The sequence below is a fragment of the Puntigrus tetrazona genome, unplaced genomic scaffold (assembly GCF_018831695.1).
Source record: "Puntigrus tetrazona isolate hp1 unplaced genomic scaffold, ASM1883169v1 S000001182, whole genome shotgun sequence".
Lineage (NCBI taxonomy): Eukaryota > Metazoa > Chordata > Actinopteri > Cypriniformes > Cyprinidae > Puntigrus > Puntigrus tetrazona.
In genome coordinates, this window is record NW_025048768.1 from 84,266 (window position 1) to 111,785 (window position 27,520).

Sequence of the window (27,520 nt, forward strand, 5' to 3'; positions counted from 1 at the left end):
TATGACAAGTCAACACAAACCATGCTTCTGAATACTGTAACAACACCCTCTATTTCGTTGACTAAGCAAAATATATTTTATGAGAGCAACAAATTCTGCAAAAAAAGAAAAAAAAAACTGTAAACCTTCTTGACATGTTCACTGGTGTCAGAACTAACTGACTGGTCGACAGTTTTGTGAGCCCATGATGTATTTCTCTTCTTCCTTTTTTTAGTCTCTCTTTAGCCTCAGTGCCACCTTTCTCTTCTTCTTATGCTGTTCATGCTGTGTTCTCTCTGTCTGTCTTTTTCTCTCTCCTCCTTTGGTTCAGATCATGATCCCCTCTGCTGCAAAGAAAACTCCACCTACTCAGGCTGCTAATGTAGTCACTGACAGTCTGGCTCTCTCCTGCGTGCTCTCTCTGCTCTCTCGCTTTCTCTCTCTCTCGCTCTTGCTCATCTCTCTCTCTCTCTCTCTCTCTCTCGCTCCTCTCTTGCTCTCTGGCTCTACACTCCCGGTCCCATAAATAAATAGCGTCAGGAAGGATGTGGGAAGAAAGATGTTGCTGCCTTTGGAAAAAAGAACAATGTTGAGAGCAACTATCCCTATTTTATTTTCCCAGCCTTGTGCTTCAGTCTGGGATTACCAGCACATTCCTCTGGATTTCTGCACTTACTGAAGGATGCTCTGTTGACGGTGCTTGTTATTCCGTGCCAGCGAGGACACTGGACTTTTTCTCACTGTTTCTATCTGCCAGAATTCCACTGATTTGGCCAGCCAGAGGCTCATGGAGTCATGCCTGTACTAGATGGTCCACTTCACATTTGTGGCAGCAATGAACAAGGCAAATAGATTAGAAACACCAGCAGCTGATCAGCTCCATTAGTTAGCTTTTATCGAGGCTGTGATTTTTTGCTTTGTGTTTGCATGTAAAGAAAACAAAAACAAATGATAAGAGGTAGGACTTCAGACATATTTAATTTGATTCCCACAATTAGTGTTTTCTATGTTTTGACCTGCACTGTACTTTTGTTGCACATGATGGATCACAGTGTGTTGATGAACTTATTTCAATGCATTAAACTTAAATGAAACGATTAAAAGTTGCTCAGCTATCTGTTTTGATACACATTCTAGCTGCATTATCCATAGCTGTTGTAAAGTATAGAAAGGGGCCCAACTAATTAATCATCAATGCCAAAAAAGAGCTGTTGAGTTAGAAAGAGACTTAAATACATCCAGGAACCCTCCTTTCAGCTATATGTGTTGCTTTACTTGCTAAGCAGACCCACATGATGACTTCTGCAATATTGTGGACACCCAGGTGATGTGGGCCTGCTGGGGTAGCTCATTACTTTGAGCCAAGAGACTGAGGCTACCATCAAGTGAAACCAGTTTTGTTTGCTCTGCCGACATCTGTCACATCACAAATTCAAAAGAACATACAACGTGGTGTATTTCTATATGGCAGAATGTTTATCTGGTTTCTAACAAAACTGTTGTATGGCAGATTCTTTGTGTTCAGAGTTTATCGCTTCATGTTAAAGATCTGATCTTAGCCAGAAAGCCTTTTGTCATTAAGTATCCAAGATTTCTTTGTTTAGTGCCATTCAGCTTATATTCCCTCTATATGTCTCTTACACATGTCTCTTGGGGTGCATATATTACATTTTCTCCCACTTAAGAAACCTTGATGCTAAGGGTAATTCTGGAAGTGTGCAGGCGCTCTTAGTGTGTACTTACAGAGCCCGCGTGTGGCAATGATTGGTTATAATGAGACAATTTAAGATGTACAAAAAGTCATTTTGTGTTCAAATATCCTAGTGCGTACAGGGCAGGTTATACTGTCTGGCTTTGCTTTCATAGCATAACCAAGTATGATAGTTAAAAATAGAGTGAATTTTATAATCGTTTAGCATTTATAGAATGTATATTTTGAGAAAAAATAAATAAAATAAAAATAAGTTCCTTAACTTTATAGACTATCAATATTATACAAATATTGTTATCCTGAAATCTAGAAGCTGTCTTGAGTCAGATGCAGGACTAAAGAACACTTTTATTGGCTAAAATGTAAGATTTAAAAATAAATAAAGAAAAAAAGTAAATATAGACACCTAACTAATATATGACATTTACCATCTGAATTTTGTTGATGAATCTAGAATTATAAAATTAAGATTGAATAATTAAATAACATCTTAAATATTAAAAAATATTTCAAAGTTTTGAAGATGAGCCCCAATAGTATAATACTGTAATAATAATATGTCAGAATAATACGACTGCCTGTAAATAGACAAAAAAATGACATGGAAATATAAAAATACATGCCATATGCATAGTTAAGCCTTAGAAGTAAAAATTATTGAGTTAAAAAAAATATACACATATACTACCTTTAATATTAAAAGTTAGTACAGGCGTTCTGGGATGCCCCTCTTTATACATGTGCATTCCAACAGCCTAGAAAACCTTCAAACACATTTGATCTTTGAAGGAAAATTACCCACTCTCAGCAACATTTTTGAAAACAACCAGCAACAAAATAACAAAACAAAAAGGACAGACATTTTTCTTAATATCTTCTGTTACATTTATTAAATGTTACAATTATCCTATTGTTCCCTAAGGCTCAGCTCTTTGTTCTGTCCCTGCTGCTTTCTTTAACTTGTGAAATATGAGTTCTGTTAAATCCTTTTATTGTAAAACTCTGTGCTACCTTTATCAGCAAAAGAGCTTCTATAGTGATTATTAATTCTCAGCGGGTGGGAGGCATGTATATCAACAGCAGACTCACAGAGACAGAAAGCAGGAGATTATTTTTACTCTAATTAGTCTACTACAAGCTCAACAATTAGTGGCCCTAGTTTGCATTTGATGTGTTGAGAAGTAAAAGAAAATTAAAGAAGGGTGAAACTAAAATGAATATGTAAGCAAACAATCTGTCAACATTCTTTTAAGGTGCAGAGGAAAAGATGAGGCAGAGATGTAGATCCAGTGAGAGCCACAGGTCTGTGCACACAGATCTGTTTGAATAAATATGTAATCTGAGCCTACAGGACTATGATGCATTAAAAAATGAGACCTTTTTGACTCTTAAGAAAAATGCTCAGAAATGTACACACCCAATTTGGTTGCTGTGATTCGTTTCAACATTCAATGAATCGCCTTATAGGTGCACCACATTTTACATAGATGTCTGTAGCCAACGAGATTTGTTGAATTTTTACTTTTCAAGCACAGCTGTCTTTCTTACTATATTTGTGTCGTACTGATGCACATTTGGGCCGGAGTATTCAAGCAGTCTAGAGCAGATGCACTACAAAAACTTATTTTCAAATATTTATCAGCTGCTGTTACTTGTTATATAAAAAGAAAATAAAATGGTGGTAAACTCTGGTAAAAGAAAAAAAACTGTGGTAAGCCTATAAGTGGAAACAAGCGTTGTGATAAAATAACATTTTGCAGATTATATCGGTTTGAAATATAAAAAAATAAGATTAGCTAATTCAATTCAGATTTCTGGCTACTAAAACCCAACAGTAAAAAAATTGCATTCCCTTATTAGCTGTCAAATTTCATAGACACTAAAAGGCCAGTTGTTGTACTATTCTTTAAATCCTTTCTCAGCAAAACTTAAATTGATATGTTACTCTCTTCCTATGAAGTCTTATGTTTGCGAGGATTTATTCGAAACAGCATTTGACATATTTTTTGCCCCCATAGCGGTTGCGCATGTGAATCGTTTGACTGCAAAACTATCACATTTGTCTATTAAAACACCTCTACTTCCTGTGAAAGAAGTCATCCTGTTCTCTGTTTGGTTATTTAAATCTATTTATCTTGCACAAAGCTGTCCAGCTGTTCTCAGAGGTAAAGCCTCCTGTCAACCTCCCTGTGTGTAAGTTATTTATGCCTTTGGAAGGAGCCTGCAGCAGAAGAGATAGAGCTCCCCGCGTGGAGCAAAGTCTGGTCCTGCTCAGCGGCCACTATGTGTGTGCAGAAGCTTTCATTGTTGATTGCCATCTTGTGTGTTAAGTCTGCTGAATTCTTGGTCATAATAAATGTGGCATGTGGGCCTCCGGCATGGCATTAAGTGCACAATAACTCTCGCGTATCATTTTGATGCAGACCAGCACCTTCCTACGCAACTGAGCTCATGAGGGCTCAGCAGGAGTGATCCGTGACTGACACATAATGTGTAGGAATGAGGTCACCCCATTATATTACAGACATCTGCTGCTCTCCAACTGTGATTTGCAGTAAAGGGTGCAAATTATACAGGGAGTTTGCAAAGTCTCACCACCTCCAATTAGGGTTTGAGTCACCCAAAGGAAATTGACAAGCCTGATAATCTTAAAGTGCAGCCAAACCTATAAAATAGGTATATCTAAAAAAAAAAAAAAAAAAAAAAAACTAGAGCTAAAATGCAATATGGTTTGTAAGACAATTTTGAAAGAAAAGAAAAGGCATAAGAAAACCTTCTAAGCTTTCTTTAAATAATAATAATAATAATAATAATAATAAAACAAACTGATTAACACTAAGCTTCTCTATGCTTTTTATTTTATATTTATTTTTATTTATTAGCTTAAATAAACAATTAACAATTAACAAAGCCAAAAACAAACAAACCTGCTTAACTCTATAGCTTGCTCTATTCTTTGCTTTTATTTTTGTATTTCTTTTTATCTATTTATTTAATAAAATATATATAATATACTTGCATAATTGCTCCATTGTTAGTTTTATTGCTTCCATTGTCACCAACAAGTCTTTTAAAATCTGCTAAAAGTATATATACACATATATATTTAGTCATTTGCAGATGTCAAAAGTATATATATGTAGTAATTTTAGAAGATATCAAGTTTATATATACTGTATATACAATCTATATGTGGGTAGTTGACAAATAAAAATTGTATGACAACAAAACAAAAACACAACAAAAAAAAAATTACACCAGGGAAAAAATGTATCTTCATTCTTATAGTTACAAGTAGCATGAGACAAGTTTATCTTCAATGTTAGAGCTTTTTGTCACACCAAAGAGACACACTGATAAGTCAACAGCCGCCCATATAATAAATAATGTTGTTGTTAATGTAATGCTGTTCAATTGCGATGCACACAAAGCATATAAAAGCCAATTGGAGCCATTTGTAAATACAAAAGTAATCAGGGTTTATGCATATTTTCAAGTGTATGTTATTATAAGCAAATGGATTATGGATAATATTGTCTATGTGAGTGATGGTCATATTTACCTGTACTGTACAGTTTGGTTGCATTGACTAATGAGTTTCTGGAATTAGATTACGCCCTTTATTCTTTAGTGTTTGATGGTTGAAAATATTTAACATCTAAATGGGCTACAGTTGCAAACTGCACATAATTTTAATATGTACTGTAGAAAATCTAATATGATTCAAATTACCATATATAGAGAAACACTGCTACCATTCAAAAGTTTGGAAATTTACTATTTTGAAGAGAGTGCAGCTGATGCAAAACCTGATTTAATTAAAAATGACTGGACTGACAAGCTTCAGAATCAATAGTCTAGGCTGTCAAATGCCAGTATGCCTCTATATATGACTTTTGATCTCTGCAGTTTATCTATATAATTTGGAACATCACAAGGAAATATATTGGAGGAACTGCTGTCTTGTGCACGTACATGAACTCCTTATCATGGTTCAGCAGCACCTTCAGCCTCAGGGTGTCCTGTCATAACTGCAAACCTGTCAGATTTGTTGCTTTGAGAAGCTTTTTTTTTTTTTTTGAAGCACTGGTATTGCTTTGCCAAAACTATAAATAACATACCTGAAATACACAATGGTAGCAAAATTGATTGCTAATGTCCTTCCTTTTGCAGCTGTGCACAGCTCAGAAACTGAAAATGTTTCTATACTACTGAATCCAATCTGATGTCTCTCTCAAGTCGATGTAGCTTTAAGGTTATTGATGTAACTGAATATTACTAATGTTGAAAGAAAACATAAATGTGGTCCCCCACCCAACTGGACAAATCCCATTAAAAGCAGACATATCATTAGGGAATGCTTTAATTTTATGAATAAACATTTCTACACAAACTGGACTGCCTGCTTTCTGTCAACTAGCAGACATGTGGTCCTATGTGTTCTAGTCCCTAGACATTACAACACTCACTTTACAATGTCCCACTGCCCTATCACACACAAACACATCTAGCCAAAGATTCGCCATCTCTCCCCAAGTCTTCTCAGCCCCTAATGGAATGTAGTCTTCTCACATGGCACACTCACAGAGCAGTGCGCCCGACAGATTCATTTAAGGCCAGCATAAGCTCTGGCAGTGGGCGTGGTAGTGATTCTGACAGTGAACAGACAGCCCATTCACCCTTCATCTGCCTTACTGGCTTTCTCACTGTACAATATCCCCACAGGAAATGATGATTTCAGTCAGAAGAACAATAGAACTGTATCAGATGCTGGATGGGCGTCCATTGTGTTGTCTCTCGGCTGAAGAAATATGTTTGGCAACTAACGCGGGGCTCTTTTACCCCAGCCAATTTGAGGCTGTTTGGAGCCAGCTGGCAGGTTAGTGCCGAGCTTTCCAGTGCTCTGTCGTTTGTCTTGCTGGTTCTTTTTGTGGTACCACAGATTCTGAACAATGATCCCTTGGGCCTGACACTCTGCATCTCCATAATGACACAATACAAGGGGTGGAAAAGATGAGGAATTCAGGTTTAAAACCAATCTTGAGTACCTTAAAAGAACCAGTCAGACAGTCAAGTTATTGAATGAGTTATAACTATTTGTGTGCCCTAATGGAAATATCTGGCCGTGGTTCTCTTTTGTTAAAAAAAAAAAAACAGTTTTGTTTCTCATCTTCAATTAAGAAAAATGTGTAGGAAATATTTGGAAAAGAATGGATCTTGTTTTTGAGCTTGAATGAATTTCAATCATGTATTTTAAAGGAACATTAGATGCCATTTTCCACAAATTGATATGATTCTTAACATCTTCATGAAAAGTCTATAACATACTTTAGTTAAAGTACTCAATAGTGTAAAACAACACTCTTTCCTTGTCAAAAATAGCTCTGTACATAAGAGCCATTTGGAGTGCGATGTTCGCTAAAGACAAATACTTACCCTGCTGCTCTCTTCTGTCATGGTAACAAACAGACTAAACTTCAGTCGCATTCATTGTGAAACTTGCTGGCATTATTAGGAAAGGTGAATTTGCAATGATTCATGAAAAAAATAATGAATGGATCACAAATTATTTGTGCAAAAATAGAGTTTTAGAGTATTTAGGCATTTAGAGTATACTAAGGCACTAACAAACATAATCCATAGTGTCTTCAAGCCCGGTTCAGATGTCTGTAATGAAAGTGACAACTGTTATGTTCATTATTAATCCAACAGCAAAAAACACCTCAATGATAAACGAGGCATTCTTGCTTACACCTGCTCCGGGAGTGAAACAATGGCGGACTCTTGACTGTTGATCTCAAGGTGTGTCTGTGCTAAAGCGGCAGTGTTGTAAATAGTTGTGGAAACCAGGGGCGCTTGGTCTGTGTGTGTGATACACATGAAGCCAGAATATGAAAGTAACTTGATTTGGCGATAATATTAATTTTGGGCATTTAAAAAAGAACTGGGTGGATTGACTGTATGAAAAACTAGTTCATTTGAATCATTTGGTAGTAGTCTGGATACCATTCATATTGCAGTATGTTTTTGATTCAGTAATTAAACTGATTCATTAGAACACATGTGTGGGAACTAAACAAAGTTTTTGTTTACCAACCTAATATTAAATGAAATTTGCCCATTTAGCCCATCTTGTTCACAGATAAGATAATTTTAATGATGACTATATTACGTATACACCATTGGACGATAAAGTTCAGTTTGTTCTAAGCAGTCATTGTTTGAGGTGTGGACTTGTGGTGTGGTGTTAAAAAGAGTATTCACAAAACACACATTAAAAATCTAGGAACAAGGTATGGACAGTTATTTTGCAGCTGAATATATTGCACATATCTGGTCCTTTATAATTATATTTATAATTCTTTGTGAACAATAGCCACTAAATTTGAATTTGCTCACATTTACTTTCCTTAAAACTCTCCTCAGGTATGTCAGTATGCTGATGTTACTGTAAACCAAATGTTAGCAGAGAAAAGTAATCAGCAAACAAAAAATGAAGCGTGTTATATTTATTTATTTTCCAAGTATTTCATTTTAGTTATACCTTTTAAAGTGTCCTGTTAAAAAAAAATATAAGTATACATTTAAAGTACATACTGGTTAGGATTACAGTTTGTAGGGTTACTGGCATATAATTATGTATCATTAACTGTTATCATAATAACAATTACAGTTAACATATGTAACAAAGAAACCTAAAATAATTTATTTACATTTTTGGTTTCAAATTTTTCACAGAACCAAGTGCCTAGAGCAAATATGATTTCAGTCCACCTATTTCAGTGGTAGCATCTCTCCTTTTGAGGACAGTTTATATTTGGTATTGCAGATAAATCACTTACAGCACATTCAATATCTCGTGTGAGTGTAATTTAATAGTAATGTGAAGCCATATGCCATGGTGCCATGACACCTACATTGTATTAGACTTTCCACTCATCTTGTAATTCTGCAACAAGGCAATGAATAGGTCTGAGCATATTTGTAATTACCCTGGGTAGCCTAGACATGAATTCCTCTTGTTAGCACCATGTCTAAGGATTACTAATTTAGCTGAATGTTTCCTTTCCTTTTCATTGTATTGTTTCCTTATTCGCATTTCTGAGAATTAAGGAAGGAGTGCCTTTGATCCAATTAAATAAGCCTGGCATGGTCCTAGAGAAATGATTATGGCAAATAAGAGCATTTTCATGGGCTCTGTGTATGACAGTCAGATCACCTCTGGAGATAATGTTAGCAGGAAAAGAAACCCATAAATGCTGTCCCTGAATGCTAAGATCAGTGGCTGCATAATAATCACACAGTAGCTTTGAGAGGTAGCTGAAGTATCATAAAATATGTGACTAGAAGCAGAGGTTTTTATTACTCTGAGATGACAGACTGGCTATTACGTGTATCTTAAGTGTATAGCTATTTTTTACTTTTTTATTGTTTTGTTTTTCCTCAGCTGTCTGCCATGGATAGAGATGCTTGAACATTTCATAGCATGAGTTAATGTAATTATGGTCAGATCATATTTTAAATGCACATAATTGTGATTCACAAGTATATTGTATTATGCAGTCATTAATTTATTTATTCCCTCCAACATTTTAGTACTTAAAAACTGCTGAATAAACACCTATATATCTTCTGTATCTGTTGTATTAAAATTTTTAGATTTACTAATATACAATCTAACACAATCAAGAAGTTTATAAAATAAAACATAAAAAATAAAGTATTTAAAATAATAATAAAATGCTAATGGAGTAAGAAATAAACTTTGTTAAAATATTCTTGGAAAACAAAGCTGATTCGTATGCAATTTGCTTCTCATTATTTAGAGTTCTCAACGTTTTTTTAAGAAAATATATTTTGATATTTTTACTTTGAGACAAGTCAAAGCCTAAGATGCCAAATAAAAAGCCTAGCATTTCACATTTTCTGCAGGTTTCACATGTTGAGAGACCCTAGAAGTGTGAGAAACCTTCCTTTCTAGAATTATGTTGTCACGTTTGGAAGAAATGATGTTTCTCTTTTATCTGATCTTTCACAGCCTCTGTCTCTATTTTTCTGGCTCTTGTCCTAAGCCTTTTGATTTCTTCTCATCTCTCTCCCTTTCAGTTTGGTGGGCTCTGTACTTTTGCTTTCTTCTTCTCTCTGTTTTTGTCTCTGTCCTAAAGGTTTTTGCTTGTGAAGAGTACCCTCTGTTTACTGTCTAATGTAGTTTATTATTTATTTAATAAATAGTGAAAAAACAATCAAACGGTATAAATTGAACCTCCATTTAAGATTGGGCAGATAGAGTGATTTATTAAGCAGATTAATGAAAGGGCATTGTGTCATCATTAAAGCAGTCAGTCCGTTTTCTCATCAAGACACTTGATTGGCCTCTCATATTCAGAGTGTAATTAGTATTGTATTTGAGCGTTGGTGAACAAGGCAGATGAAAATCAAAAGCGATCCACTTGGTTTACACAAATGTGCTAAATGTAGACCCATTGTGCCCAGCTGTCAGAGTCTCCCTCTTCTGCACTGCTCAACCACTTTTTTCAACCCAGAATTACATCTTTCCCCTGTCAGGAGAGAGAGGGGGCCAAAGAAAGAATAAGAAATAAAATGAAAGTGTATGAATGGAAAAAAATATGGGAAGGTAAGTGAGGATGGTGAAATGATGAGACCTAGCAATTGGGGAAGAGGTGTATGTGTGAGGGGAGGGTCATCTTTGAAGGCATTTTTCGTCAGCTGTCTTAAGACTTATTGATGGTGTTCTTTTTCCTTTCTGTCGTAATTTGGAAGTTTACTTGTGTACTCATGGATAGATGAAAGTAAACATGTTTGTAAGCCTGACAGAACTGACAATGTGGGAGAAGAACAAATGCTGTCAAAGACAAATGATTACTAGTTTTCTTACAATGCTATTTTTTACATTTATGTTTGCATTTAATTTTTGGATTTAAATTGGGATTTATCTGGTCTTTATATGTTGAGTGTTTCTTTGCTACAGCACAGTGTTTTGGCAGCTAATGTGCAGAGTGTTCGACTGTGCACTGGAGAAGCATGTGATTTGCCGTGGACATACTCCTGGAACAACATCCCTTTCATTTTGCCACTCTGATATTGGGTTTACAATGTTGTGAAAAAAACACTTTGATTATTTCATATTTTTTGTATTGTATTTATAAACCTAATGCTGCAACATGAGTACAAAGCTGACAGTGCCTATACACACATTTTGTTAAATTTTTTTTTAAAAAGTTCCTATACCATAATTTTCTGCATAACTTACTGCAAATAAATTTAGTCAGCTCCTGTAAGTTTTTGGAATTGGGTTATAGGGAGTAGATGTGATCATTTAGAAACAAGTTCTGCATTTTTATTCTTGTGAATAATGTTGGACTCCTGTGGTGATACTGCTAGCATCCACTTGTATTCACTCCTTCTTTGTTTGGCAAGAGCATGATAAACTGCTGTAGTGAGCATCTTCTGATATTAGGATTGACTCATGCCTCTCATCCATTTGTATTTTGAAAATGTTTGTTTCTTGTCAGTGAAAGTAATTTGGATCAGTTTTCAATCCATATCTGAGCGATGATGTTTCTTTCAATCCTGCTTTATGTGGTGGTCGAGAGAGCTCAGTATTAACAACTATGAAAACACATGCAAACACAAAAAACACCATGCAAATTAAAAACTTCTTTATCAGTTCAGAACATACTGCAAATACTTTTAACATAACCCAAATACAAACGCTTTACAAATGCTCACTCATTTGTTTAATTAGTGAATAAGAATAACATATTTTCATTTTTACCTACTCATAACAGGGAATGAATTAGAAAAGCATGAATAAGAAAGCAACATTTACATGTATTTTTATATACAAAACCTAAATCCCATCAACATTTACAAAATGTAATTTAAAAAAATGTAAAGCAATAATAATGATAATTGTGGTGTTATGAGTATTAATTCATGGACAATTGTAGTGTGGCCACAGATATTAATTTGTGGGACTGTCATATAACTTGTCATGGCCATGGAATATTTTTGATGAGAGTAACATGTCTCGAGATACTATGTTAAAGGAACAACATCCATTTATTGCGTTTATTGCACAGGTAAACAAACCTGTGATCACTTAGCAATAAATTATTATATAAATTATTATATCCATATATTTTATATTAGTTTTTGCTCCTTTTAATTAATTTCAATCTCTTCACATAATTTTTGATTAGCTAACTGACTGGAGTTTAGAATTTTTCATATTTTTATTTTATTTCTGTGAATTAATTATGAAAAATAGTTGAATCTAGTGTTTAGTTGAGAATGAATTATTCACTATTTTCCTTTGTCAGTAAGAAAACACTATCGCTCATTATCTTCATGTACAGACATAAATAGGCTACAATCATAAAGTATTTGCATAATTGTCAGGTGTTTACTAGCCTATTTAGCAAATATTAGCAACATGAGAAAGGGATGGCTGAATTGAGAGAAAATCAATAATATATATTAAATAAATATAAAAATATAACCATAACTAGTTTATATAATAATAATAATAATAATAATAATAATAATAATAATAATAATATGTAATAATATAGACATAGTAAATAAAATGTTTAATGTTAATAAACATTTTTATCCATCTTTTGATAATCAGGGTTTGATGTAGTCACGATAGTTTGTTTATAAAAGAAAGGGATGTTGTTCCTCATCACCAGCATCTTGAGGCCACGACATGAGATGTTGTTACATTGACATAATATTACATTAAGCTAACAATCATTTGTTCCAATACTGAAACAACATTTTCAAAAACTATTCATATTACAGTCTATTACTACCAACATAAATCTCTTTCAGCCAAATTATTCATCCTTCAAACCAAACAAAAAACTTCATATGGGTCTTTGCTTTACAATTAGCTTATTTCATCATAACACTAATGAAAATTCTCATTACAAAACTATGAACTTTTATCTTTAAAATTAAGAAATCTTAATAAAAGTATTTGTGAATTCAAAAAATGTGGTTATTGTATGCATTTTGTCACAAGAAACAATGAGAAATGATTCACAATTTCATAGACCTCTGTATCACTTCATTTCTGTATCAGTGTGTGAACAGTTTTGATAATGTGGCTTCAGTATTGAACAATGCTTGGTAGTAATAAAAAACCCTGTAAATTGCAGGTGTTGCTTTTTTTAATTTCTTTTTTGCATGTGTATTTCCACTTGTAGTGCGTTGAGCTCTCTCAGCAACCATACTATTAACTTTTATCATGACCCATTCTATGTTTTAAAAAGCATTTATCAGTTAGAAAGAAGATGATGGCTTTTTCAAATGTGTATATTTTATAAGAATAGAGGAGAGCAATAAAACTGAAAGGAATTGATTGCTGCAGCATAGTTTGCTGAAGCCTGTGGTGTTAGTTTTTCAGATTATTATGGATATTTTGGGCTTATCATTGAATGTGACTGAAATGAATGAACATTGGGTGCAAGGATAGATTAATATATCCCAGCATATAATTGGTTAAAAACAGGTCGGCAGTAATTGCAGATATCAAAGGGTGCCTTTGAAGTGCACCAAAAACGATTACATCAACAAATGACCACAACAAGATCCATCTGAGAGGTTAAGTTTCCTTGTGTATTTTAAAGGAAAAACATAGTCTTTGCATTGTGGCTGTCATCTTCTCTGTGGAGATATTGCAAGAGATGCTAGAAGTGTTTAACGCAGTTCAACTGGACATATTTATCACTTGCTTGCCCTTTTTATTCAGCAGGTTTTACCCCAATAAATGACATATATGGTTCTCTAAGGCAGAGGATTAATGTCTTCAGCAATGCATAAGCACTTTGAGGCTAAAAAGAAGAGTAACTCTTAAACTCCTGAGTTACAGTAAAGCCACTGTACAGAAGGTATGCCTGACGTTGCTTCAATACCAATGTGTGCTGTGTATTGTTTTCATAGTTTATATACAAACATGTTCATCTATCTCTGAGTATTTATTTTATATGGAAAACAAAAAAATCTTCTAAAATATTTTTGGTTTGTTCTTAAATATGTACTAATTACTATTTACATTTATAATGTATGTGTTATTTTATTTATTAATTTTTTAACTGAAGTTTTCACCTAACGTTTGTTCAGATGATTCACTATTTGCTGTCTGACTTTTGGCTCTTTATCCCCCTTAATCATTTGAGTGACCATATGTTTGTTATGAAATAATAGCAGCTGTTAATGTCAATTTGTAACAATCTAATTGCAAGCTGTAATTATATATGGTATTGTGAGGCAAATTCTATAATAATTACAGATCACACAAGAGATGTTAAAGCAAAATCCTAATACATTCACTAACAGTTAAGAATTTTCTCGACAGCTCTCTTTCTGACTTCTAAAGCATAAATACAACTAAACAATGTTGCAATTCAATATTGATTCATTAACCCCTGCATCACAGTATTCCACAGGTGTTATTCTTTACAGTTCAACTAAATTTGGCTTAAAACAGATACATATTTAATATGCAGTGCATCTGCATTTGTGCATATAAGTAATTAATTACAGAGAAGAAAAGAAGAAAGAAAGAAAGAAAGAAAGAAAGAAAAGAAAGAAGAAAGAAAGAAAGAAAGAAAGAAAGAAAGAAAGAAAAATGGTATTTGCTAGATTGGAAATTTCACTGCATCCTATTTGTGTGGTTCTTAGACAGATCTTGTTACTTGATCAACAAAGCAAAGGCATTATATCACTGTCTCAGACCTGTATGTGTTTTCCTGACAAGCAATTAACTGAAGGAATATTGTGTTGTCTGAATGAGTTGGTAGATATTATGGAAACAATGAAACGAAACACCTTCCATACATATCACCTGTCAATCATTGCCTTGGCTGTTTGAAGCTATTAATCATTATGAATATGTATTGTACTCTCAGTCTTGTCCATTTAAACATTGATTGGTAGACGATAAGAAACTTTCTTAGTCCTCATTGACCTATGACCTATTTGACCTTTGATTAGGTATATACATATAAAAATACTAGTGTACTGATATACTATTGCTTATTATACTATATTGTATTATTGTGCAATGATATTTTATGTGCCCTCTAGAAACACATGCTCTGCAGTTGAGAGTACATTATTGTGCACTATCCCCATAAAATCAAGGACTTTACAATAACAGTTCCCTCTTGGTGGAATGACCTAACTCAGTCTGTTTCAAATATATCTCTTTATCTTTATTTGACCCTCTAAAGACTTGAGGCCCTATTATACACCTGGCGCAATTTGGCGCATGAAGTCACATAGAATTGAGTTGGCTAGTTTCAGTTTGACCCAGGTCATCATTTTTCTTGTTGATGTCATCAAACTATCAAATGCATTTGTGTCCATTGTTGTGCCCACTTGGCATGGTCTAAAGGAGTTGTTCAGGCACATGGGTGGAGACCCTAAAATAGACTACCATGCCATGAACCAACTCCAAACCTGGTCTAAAAGTAAAGTCGGTAGCGCAGTATTTTTTTGTCATTTAAAAAGTGTGTTAGTAGAAAATATGAGCCTCTGGGTGGGTCCACAGGCACTTTGACTCTGCTAATTACACACAGGGATGGACAGTAGCACACATGCCAAATATTAAAAACTAAAGATTAAAGTGTAAAATAATAATAATATTGTGTAGGCTACATACATGTAAAGAATTTAATGATGGGTTGATCGTGTCCGTAGATGATCAATATCTTTATATTTAGATGGTGGATCCTTTTAGAGATTATGTTCATCAGAGACCAGAACACCTAGATAAGCACTGTGGACCGATCACCAGATCTGATGCACACACTAAGTCATTTTACATTTATCTGACCACAGCTGCATTTGAAGTTAAATTATGGCGTCGGTTAGAGAGAGCAGCCCCCATTGAGTTGGAATTGATTGGAATATTGCAATGCAATCATATTTTGTTTTGTGACCTCTTTCTAATTAGTATCATTATATTAGTTGTTTGCTCTTTATTATTATTATTATAATACCCCTGTGTTCCCAGTGTGAGAATGTAATTTGTGAATCATTAGCTAATGGGATGTGTTATTGTGCTTCCACTTTGGAACGCTAGATAAAATATGTTATACAGGACAGTTCTGCATGTAGTGACATTTATAAATAACTGTATTTTTGAAACATATTTTACTTCACTTTTAAATACAATATATGTATTATGTTAAGATGTGGTAGTGCAGTGTGCAGCTCAGCTGAAAAAAGTTAAAAATTTTTTTTTGCGGTTATAGATTTGGGAAGATGCATGCCTTTTTGAAACCATCTGGTGAGAATTTCATTGTTACATATACTCTTTGTGTTGTGTGTGCCACAAATGTATCAGAACCAACAATAATTTTTGGTGTTGCAAAACATTTATTTAGAAAACCTGCTGTGAAAACAAATGTTGTGCATAATGATTTGACTTATTAACACATTTTTAAGCCTTCATTAATTTATTAATGCATTAACGTGCGCATTTTGATGAATTGATGTTCACAGCAAAATTTATAAACCAAATTGCTGAAAGAAGAAATTTAGTTCGAAGTAAAAATAAGAAATGTCAGAGGTTAGCTAAGACAGATAACCCTCTTCATCATTTCAAACTTTTTTGGTTTGATGGAATCTCACCATCAAAAAACTTGTCTATATCTTAAGGGGCCAGGCATCTAATCGACAGACTAGAAGGATGGCAGAAGGAAAGCATAAATCCCTGCGTTTTTTTTAAAGAGATCATCAAAAAAGTAGCTACTGTATAATGGTACTTAAAATGGTAATGGCTCTTGGTAACAGGTGATAATTCATTTTCATCATGTTACAGTGCTTCTACATCAATAAATTAATGAAAATCAAGAAACAAATGATGAATAACACTCTGTCTAATTTTATGTAATTAAATTTAATATACTGTAGTTGTAGAATCTTCATGCAGAAGGACTGTAATGGCAGTCTTCAGTTAAATAAAGGATACAAATAATGCAAGAATCAATGTAAATGTTTCAACTTATAGTTTTTACAACTGCTAACAAAGTTTAAGGTTTAAAATATTTTTCTAAACTCTTAACACAGAAACACAGCAAAGTTAAGAAAAACAGCAAATTTTTTCAGCCAAAACCACATTTTGTTAAATAAATACAAACTCTAAATTTCAAAATGCTGAATACCAGCTTTTTACATATACTAACTTTTTCAAAACATTAACTCTAGTTTTCTGTCCAACAGGAACATATAGTCATTCGTAGTGCACGGACTGATGAAATGATGACTTCACAAAATCACATTACTTTTCATGTTTCAGTTCCTTTCCGTTGATCACTACAAGAGTACAATGGTAAGCGATGAACTTGGATCTTGCCAGAGGACCAATCTGCTTCGAGTGTAACAAAATAAGCCAATTGACGTTGGCATCTTCAGTGCATCAGCTGCAGCTGATCACAGTGTGAGTATAAGTGAGCAGCTGATGAACACATAGTTTATTCTTTTGCTTCAGAGCAGTGGTGATGAAGCACTACTGCTCTATTTTGTTGAACATAGCCCAGTGCTTAGGCTCCTAGGAACAGCATCGGTGGTCATCCTCCATTTATCTCAAAGGATTTGTGCAGACAGCCACACCAGGAGTGTGCAGTGGCCAACTAGCCTGCTTGCTTTAGCACTAAAACAGCACTTCTAAAGAGCAGCTTATGTGTTGTCTTTTTAAAAGATGTCTTTTCACCCATGGATTCTTTACATCACCAATGGGAGATGGTCCATGGCCATGCATATCAATGGCCCAGCAGTCAGTGGTACCCAAAACCTCCAAAGAAAAGAGCAGTTTCCTCAGTCTCTTGGTCTCAAGAGGAAGAGGGTTGTGATCTGTACATAAAAATTCAGTCCTCTTCCTCTCTTGCCAACAGACCTGTAATGGGTGCCCAAATCACCTCTTCTGTCCATTTGTGGAACCAGGTAAGGTTGTAACATGCAAGTCCTCAACTTTAGAGCAGCCCCATGCCTGTTCCACTACACACTAGACCCTGCCCGCCTCATGCTCCTGGGGCATGGCGCTGCGGCAGTAGTCCTGCTAAGCTCTGCTACATATGACACGGCTCCATGGCCCAAATCCCAAGGTATTTGTGGTGGCCTTGAGACTCACCAGGTTCAGATGCACCGACCTACCACTGGTGTGGCTTGTCAGAGGTCAGATCCTAGCCATGAACCACCTCAGTGGGACAATACTGCAACTGTTGTGTATTTTTCACTGGCAAGGTGGTTTACACTTCCATCGCATGTTGCAACTCCTCCTCTGGAGTGAAAAGCATCTGAGAGTCCCTTCAAGCTATCCACAACCTGTAAATGTTCAATCTGGCAGCCAACTAGCATTTCGAGCAGCACTTCCCATAGGGATGGAGAACTGCGTTGTCCTTGATCAAGAGGGTGGGAGGTACCACGGCCTTTCCGACTGTGTGAATCGTGCAGCAGTTTGGTCAGCTGGTTCAGTGCAACCATGGCTGGCTATGTGCCCAAGGTTCCTACCACTCTCTTTAGGGACCAAGTGGTGAATCTACAGCGCTGTCCCTGGAGGGAGGGCCGACCCAGCCTAGCTTTGCTCTGTCTCGGATGTGCACTGCAACTTGTGCCGGCAGAGCAGGACCTCAGAACAGATGCTTTGTCTTTTACAGTGGATAGGAGAATGGGAATACTGTCTTCAAGCAGAGGATGGCCTGCTGTATAGTAGAGAGAGCAGACAAAGCTTGTGAGTGGCACCGAGGAGGCCTTGTGGCATCCTTGCCCAGCAATTCTCCAGAGAGTTCCCTGTCTTAGCAAACCCTGTTGAGTCCTTCAACACTATGATAGCTAGATGTGGCAGGTGAGCATTTGGCACCAGGCCTTTCAGCTAATGATTTTTAATTTGGTGTCAGGCTAGCCATATGATTAGCCTATTGGGATCCCATCTGTGTATTCCATGGAACTTTTACTAGGAGCCATGTTTCCCTGGCAGACCATTTTCACCATCTCAAGCATTTTCATGGCCATGGGCTCATAAAGGCTACTTCACATGAGTAATTGTTGCTTAACACTTTCTTCTTTGGGTGGAAAACTGCGCTTCCCAGTGTTATCAGTCTCTACTGTTTGGGTTGCTAGGAACAGCAGTAGTTGACCTTCTATGTGAGAGCCCTGTCCTGTTGTACCTTTGTAGGAAGGACCAGGAAACCTGCACAGGTACTGGAAGAGGCAGCTTACGTGTAGCACTTTGATAGGGATCTCAGGCGTCTCCATTTCCCTCCTTTGAGAGCGAGGGGTTACATGTGTAACGAGTTCTATCTGCATATTATAGACAATATAAAAAAAACTTTGCTTCAGTTTATCTTCAGCACAAACCCATTTTACAGTGTTGAATGTGTTTCATTCTTGGCAAGAAAAATTCAGTTCCCAATGCAAAAAATTAAATTAGAATACAATTACCTTTTTACCCTTTATGTATTCAGTGGCAGAATATGGTTTATATATTCCCACATGTGTAAAAAAAAACAAACAAACAAACATTAAAAATAACACACAATACAACACACACTCTCACTCCTCTCCCCTACACTCTTTTTCCCTTTTTTTCCTCTTTTTTTTTGCTCCATATTCTCTCATACTCACTCTCTCACTCACTATTTTATATGAGATTTTTCCAATACTTTGCTGCTGTTGTGCAAGGACTAGATGCCTTATGCAATATTTTTATGTTTGGAACAGTAGGTCTTCAATTCTGACATGCTGTGTTTAAGCATTTGTAAAATAAGACCAAAAATAAGAATTTGCTTTAATTTTGAGCTCTTCATAAATCAGAATGTGGAATTAAAACATGAATGAATGATTTGAAGTGAGTTTTACTGCAGTGTTCACCTGGAACCAATATCTTCCAGTCTAGGGAAGCTGAATGAAGTGTGTACAGTGACTTCAGTGACAACGCGACAACGTCAATAAACAGTGAACATCCTACCTATAGTCTTGCACTGCTGTGCTGTTTTCTCGATCAATGGAGTCACTGATGATTAGGTTATTTTTCAGAGATCGTTTGATGGAACAATCAATGCGACAAATTTACTATATTTGTTTATTATTGTGTTATTATTATTATTTATATTTCCATATAGTCTTTATATTTGAAGGTAAGACATTGGTAAGTGTCAATGACAAAGACAGAACCATTTATTGCATCATAAAAAATAGTACAGCAATTTTGTTTTTTCCTAGGTTTTCCAAGTATGTTTTTATCTCTGCTAATTAACAGAAGCGACTTGTGATTTGCATGTAAGATTCAAATACAGCTAAATTCAGAAATCCAGTTTTTCTTGTGCAGTCACTGCTGACGTCGCTGTCAATATCAGACAGCAAGCAGGTAGTTCTTCAAATAGCTAGCAAACACACACATAAACACAAGTGTACAATATACTAGAAAACACAAACAAATAAATTATCTGGATACATTTATATTATATGCAATATTATGTATATGCTTATCTTTTGCATGTTTCAACAGTGTTTATGGTATATATTTTAACAAAAGGATGTAACAGTGCTGGGGTGATGGTAATTTTACTGAGTCTATCACCTCTGATTGATTGAGAAGATGACCTGAAAAAACAGGATCGATTCAATTTGCCTCAAAGGCATTTGGGCTTTCACCAACCAGTCAGAATTCATATTGGGATTGGCCTTTACATTCTGGAGTGTAATACTTGGACTGTCTTTTCTAGACTGCATTTTTTCTGTTTTGCTGTTTAAGAGAAGCCTGGCAAGCATTTAACAAAATAAAAAAGCTATGAAAATGTCACAAGCACTACAGTGATGATCAAGGCAATACTTTACATTAAACCTCACGAATATCTTATTTAGTAACATTAATACATTACAGATGTTTTAAGAAATATATAATTTTTATAATAACACTTATATATATATATATATATATATATATATATATATATATATATATATATATATATATATATATTCATACACACACACACACTTTCAGTTTTTCATTTTAATTTTAGTTAACATTATAGTAATTTTGTATTTTTGTCTTATTAATATTATTAATATATTTTAGCTTTTAGTTTTCATTTTTAGTTTTTGCTAATTTAAGCTAAATGAAAGTAGAAAAATGTCATATGTAACTAGCTAAAATAACCTTAATTTCAAATTCTAATTCAAATTTAAATTTTTATTGTCACATACACACACATACATGGTACGACATGCAGTGAATTTATTACAAATGAAACCAAAATAAACCATGTGAATGACTTAAAATATATTCATTATCTTAAAATAATGTATTTGCGAATGTTAATAAAAAGAACAATGTTTTTAAAATTCATTGTTACCTTATTATATACCTAAAAAATTATATCAAAAAAAGATTATATATATATTTTTTATTTGTTTAAACTTACAATGCTCCTAAGGCTGCTGGCACCAACCGATATGAACCTTTTTCTGACAATGTATAGTCAAACGCCAGATTACATTTACTCACATTATTACATGGCTCTGCAGTGCCAGATCTACATGCAGAGGTCAAACATTTTTTGTATAATGGCCATTAAAGTATTTTAACTTCCAATTTGCAGGGTGGAATGATGTGTCATAATGATTGGACTAAACTGGACTTCTATGACCACACAGCAGTTTCCTCCAAATGACATTTTAATGCCTCATTGTCTTCTGTCATTATTTTGCTCATGCTGGGTCTGGACATTAGACCTACATCTCAACAGGAGTAATCACAATGTCTTCAAGCTTCTGTGTTGTGTTGGTGGGCTGGCCTGGCTGGCCTGTGATGGTCAGAACAGGATTGTAGAGGACAGGAGTGAAGTGCTGGTCCGGCAACACTGGTGGCATTTTATCAATCAACAGTGGCATCTATTTCAGCTGGTGCCACCTGGCTACTCCGTCAGTGTCAGTGGTTATTTCGGGAAAGGCACTGCCAAAAGGCGACTGGATTTAGCTGCTGGACATGCACCGGGGTACCATTACGGGTCATTAGATTGTGGAGTGGGGCTGTTTTTCCAAAATTGTGTGTGAGAGGTGCTGGGAGTATTTTGGGTCTTTTAGAAGATCCAACATTCTTGTTAATTATACAGCAGCTTGTAGGAGCATAAAGGGTTAGGTTCACATCACTGCTTGTAATAAACACCATTTTATTTTTGTCTGAATAAAATAGTTTGTAAAAAACAAAATTGCTGTTTATATTTATTAAAGAATCATAATAACTTCAAGCACATTATATATTTTTATCTTATTAAACTGATTAATTAAACCCAAATATTTAATAACACTATTATTTCTTGAAAACCTTTTTCATACTGCCCATAAGGAACTTGACATACAATGACCCCAAATAGTATTTGTAACGTATTTGTACACTTAAGCAAGCAATTAATTTCAAATTGTAATTTAATGCTTTCATTAAATATATTCAACATCACCGCTGTTTAAAAATGTAATTGCTGGTTTATTTGTTTGTGTGTGATTTGCTGTACAAGCATAGCTCTGATCATTGATGAATTCCTGTCACTATACAATTATTATTGTAATCAGCACAATGTAAATGCTGTAATTTGTGATTGCTGCCCATAATTAAAATAGTTTGGATTCGTTTCTGCCTCTCTTAAAGAAAATTCAGTGAGCATAGGCAAGGTTAACAGCTTTGTGGTCTGATTAAGCATTATAACCCTGTCACCCGATAAGGTAGTCCTGGGGGCCATACTCCCCATATGGCCCCTAAATAACATCTTTCTGTGGCAAGGTGGAGATTATCATAGGATCTGACCGTGCAGGCAGACTGGATAAACAGCTGGTTGATAAAACCTAATTTAAACAGCTGTCTTTCTCATACCAGTGTACAGTTGGGGGCTTCCCATTTCGCTGAGGCTTTTATTCCAGATCAAAGCGTGCCAGGTGCTGGGAACGCAGAAACCAAGAGGCGTAATCGTTTTATCCTGGTTATTTAAGATGACCAGTAATTCTGGTTGTTCAGAAGGAAAAGGCTGAAGCTGATGTGCTTTGACAGATCAACCATAAAAGAGAACTGCACAAAGCCAATTTGTGTTTTTTGGTTGCAAGGACCAGCCACTGTTTGAAAAAGGGTTTATCTTTTTGGTTATTTAAGCCTGTTTTCAATTTGTTCACGTTCAAACAGCAGACACATAGCAGAAATGACGACCTCCATTTGTATGCATATCAAGCTAATTGGAATCAATTAACCTAGCACTTTACAGTGAACTTATGCAGACTTTCTAAATTGTTCAGCTAATAATCACTCAGTTTGGACAAATATGGAGGTGGGATAAAAGACTCATGATTAATAAAACAGATGGAATATTTTAGCACCAATTAAGCTACGTGGAGTCCTGCAAGTGGAATAAATGAGCATAGTAAGTGACCTGATGCAAATGAGGTGTAACTGCTTTGTGACCAGTGTGCCATCATCTCAAACATGCACATTCTGTCATACAGTGCTGCTATCCAGACACATATGAGTGTTGGGAACTTGACCATTAAGACTAATAAACAGCCAAATTCTAAATACACAAAGATATTGTGCAGTCCATCTTTTTAGACTTTTGTAGCCACAACTGGGAGCCTTCACAATATTGAATTTGCATATTTTAGTTTTTGGTGTAGGAATTTAAATTGTTTGTCCAGTACAGTATTTGTGTGCAGCAATGCACATTAGGACTTAAGAACAACAATTTAATCCAAAATTTTGTCTCTCCACTTAAACCTAACCTAAAATTATAGGAAATTATAGATGAATGACACTGCTGTATAATCACCACACACTGATTTTAAGTCTAATTTCACAAAAACATAAACTGGTTCTTAATTTGGTTGGTTTAGGTTAAAGGTTTTTCTCTTTGCACAAGGAAGAATAAGAGGCCTAGGCAGTCTCTGAAAGCAGCCCCATACCATTATCCCTCCTCCACATAAACTTTACAGTTGACACAATGCAGTCAAGACAGGTGACATTATTCTGGCATCCACCAAGCCCAGACTCGCTCAGACTGTCAAACAGAGAGAAGCGTTATTGGTCACTTCTACGAACCATTTCCACTGCTCTTGAGTCCAGTGGAGCATGTTACAAACTTTATTTGACACTTGCCATTATACTTGGTGATGTGAGACTTGGATTACGCTGTTATTTACAAACCATTCCATGAAGCTCTAATGCACAGCTCTTGTGCTGATGTTAAAACTCATGGAGTTGGAAACTCATGATAACTTCCAAAAAGTCTTTGCTGATCACTCGTTCATAAGATGATGTCTTTTCAACATTTAATGGCATAGAAATAACCTGTATTGAAGCCAAATTTGTTGATTTCTCAATACACAAATACACTATTAATAAATAATATGAGTAATTATGTAAATATTGTTGTTGTGTAATATAGATTATAGCGATAGCCATTGTAAAAAATGCTAAGCAATTCATTTCAAAGTAGCAGTCTGATACAACATTAAAGTATAAAAAAATGTGAAATTCTAAAACTGCCTCAGCCAAAATTGTTGCTCTGGATCAAATATTAATGAGACAAAAAGTGTATTATGTTTAATCCCACAATAGGAACATCAAAGCATCCCGTAGATGCAAATTCCAGAAAAAAACTGGCAGAGCTGTTTTCTGGCCAGTTTTCATGAGTGATAAACAATTGCTGACATCCTGGAGTTCCTCTTTGAAACGTTAAAAGAGTTTAGAATGTTAGTACAATACCATGGCTGGAATAATCTATAGTATATTCTTACACTCATCAAGGCTGCATTTATCTGATACAAATCCTATTCTTGCTGACAAATCAAATTCTGACTACTTAGAATGACATGTACTTCTTAAGATTATCCAATTTTGTCAGACAATAAACCATGCAAGTTAAAAAGAAAGAAAGAAAGAAAGAAAGAAAGAGCAAAACATATAGCAGATAACGTCTCAGATTCAAATGTGGCCATGGTTCTACTCTGGGGAGGCAGCGCTGCGTCACAAACGCTGAGAACGCCTTGGCATGAGCCATTCTGAACCACGTGTGGGAAGTCTGTCCAATGGAGGGCAGCGTCATGGAGCGAGATAGCGTCGCCCGACCAGGAAGTGTAAAATCGCGGCTCTGCGATGCGGCTTTCCAGCCTCGTAGTGAAGTAAGCGCGCCCGACGGGATGCGGAAGTATGGCATCGGAGCGCGGCGTCGTTCCCCTGGAAGGAACCATGGTTACGTTAAGCCCGACACCAGAGCGTTCTCTTCAGGAACTTCGAGATCGTCCTGGCCAGCTTTAGAGGCGAGATGCCCACGCGCGCAATTCCAAGGCCCTGTCTGGCGAGGTTATCAGACCACCCATCAAGGAAAGGACAGAGGGCAGAGCGGCCTCATGTCAAGTTGTAGAGACCGGGCAAGAAGTGGAGCGTGGACACCCATAGCGTTGCAGATGTCCCGGGGACACGCTAAGATAGGCCTTAGAGGCCGCCATACCCCCTGGTAGAGTCTTGCTCTGACCCGAGGAAGGGCATGGGGAGTGCAGAACACTCCATAGGCCAGTGGAGTAGCCTCAACTATCCACCTGCTAACAATCCGCTTAACAACTAGCGCCTGCCTATTAAATGGACCAAACAAATAATGTAATAATTGGCGTGGAAACATACTTGAAGACCTTGATCCTGTGCACATAAAGTGTCAAGTGCTCGCACTGGACACACCCCATTCAGACTCGCTGGTCTGGATCCTGGAAGGGAGGACCACCGCAGAAGGCCTGCACGAATCTACCTGATCGCTCACGGTGTAACAGAAGCTTTTTTAGATTTGTACTAACCCACTCATTAGGTGTAAAAAGCCTTGGACATGCCTGGGGCAAGTCCAGGTAAGTAGGGAGCCACTGAGAGGGCCTGCAGATCTCCCACCCTCACCGCAGAGAGGTGATGGCGAGGAGAAATGCTGTCTTAAAAAGATAAGACAGGTAAGGAACCTCTTGAGGGCTCGAGAGCTGCCTTACAGAGCCTCTAACACCACAACGGCAATCCCAGGGGTGCAGTCCCGCTCTGGAGGTCTCAGCCTCAGCACACCGTGGAGAGGAATCGTGTAACTGTGGTGTCTTCCACCCACTGGGTAGCCACCAATAGGGTGCATGATGCAGATACCAAACTGCCCACGTGGGCCTTTAGGGTGGAGTGAGATAACCCAGTGGAGAATCTGCGCACCAGAAGGGACTGGCACTGAACCCTGGGCAGTTAACTGGAGTTTAGTGGCGGTCTCCACAGAAGTGAGCATTCCCACCTCTGGCACCGCTCTCGTGAGAGGAGGCTCTGGATTGGAGGAGGATGGTCTCAGCAACCTCAGCTGAAGACCAGAGGCGCTAAAGTTGAAAGCTGCACACATCAGGGACTACACACAGCTAATAACTCCGAGGCGAGGTGAACTATTGTTCCCCCACGTACAGGAAAGGAAGCAGATCCGGCCTCAGGGGATCTCCATGGATGAAACCGTCTACTGAGCCGATGAGGTCCATAAACCCATCTTTCGGCCCGGCCAGAAGCGGAGACTACCCAGCAGTAGTCGACTCACGTCCTCAAGTAGCACTCGCCAGAACTCGGGGAGCAGGGCAATGGGAAATGCGTACAGAGGCGCGCCTCGGCCACGCCTGTGACATGGCATCCAGTCCCGGGAGCTGGATGAACTAGAAGAACAGAAGGGGACATTGTGCATTCCCTCGAGAAGCAAAGGAGTCCACCTCTGCCTGAAATAAAAATCTCGACCCAGATCTGCTTCACCACGTCGGGGTGTGACATCCATTCCCGGCCTCCAACCCTGTCTGCATGGGGTGTGACTCCTGTGATAGGATGCCCCCAGGGGATGTGGGTCGCTCTCAGCGGTAGTTTTGTCCTGGGACCACACAGGATCTGAGTCGCCAGCTTGTTCAAGGCTGAGAAGCATGAACACTCCTGGTGTTGATCTAAGAGACCACAACTGTGTTATCGGTGTGCACCAACTTTTTGCGGTGACCTCTATGAGGTCTGGGAGAGAAAGTGCTTCGCTTGAAATACCGCTAACATCTCTGCAGATTGATATGCCACCCGCCAGTGGTGATCGCTCCACAGGCCGTGGGCAGGGCGCCCGTTCAATACTGCGCCCCAACCGATTGAGGATGCATCCGTGCAGGAAGTGCGGCGACATAGAGGCTCCCAACCTTGGAGCTGATTCAGGAACCAAGGCTTCCTCCACAAGTCTAAGGCCACGAACTGCAGCGTGACACTGATTTGCGGGTGGGTTTCCCCTGTCAACCTTGCTTGACCAGTGAATGACTAACCTTCCACACAACTCTCTCGACTGGCAGGATTGACTGCACACGGGCAGAGACAGCGATGCCCACATTGTGGTGAATCCACACCACGCCTAGGTATGTAGGTCCTCTGGCGGAGCATGACCTCTTCTTGGCGTTCAGTCTCAGGCCAAACTCCCCCCCATGGCAGAGACAAGAACAACATCTTTGATGTTGAACTGCCATCTGCTCTGGTGACAATATCAACCAATCGTCAATATAATTGAGTATGCGGATGCCTGAGTCTCAGTGGAGCCAGGCTGCATCATACACTTAAATAAATGCGGGGGTGAGAGTGCTAGGCGAACGGAAATTACTCGATATTGGTATGCTCGCCCCAGCAAACCTCACCAGAAACTTCCTGTGTTGAGGAAGGATGGATATATGGAAGTATCGTCCTTTGAATCTATGTTGACAAACCAGTCCTCGCGGATCTGATTTGAGTCACCACATGCCGATGGTAAG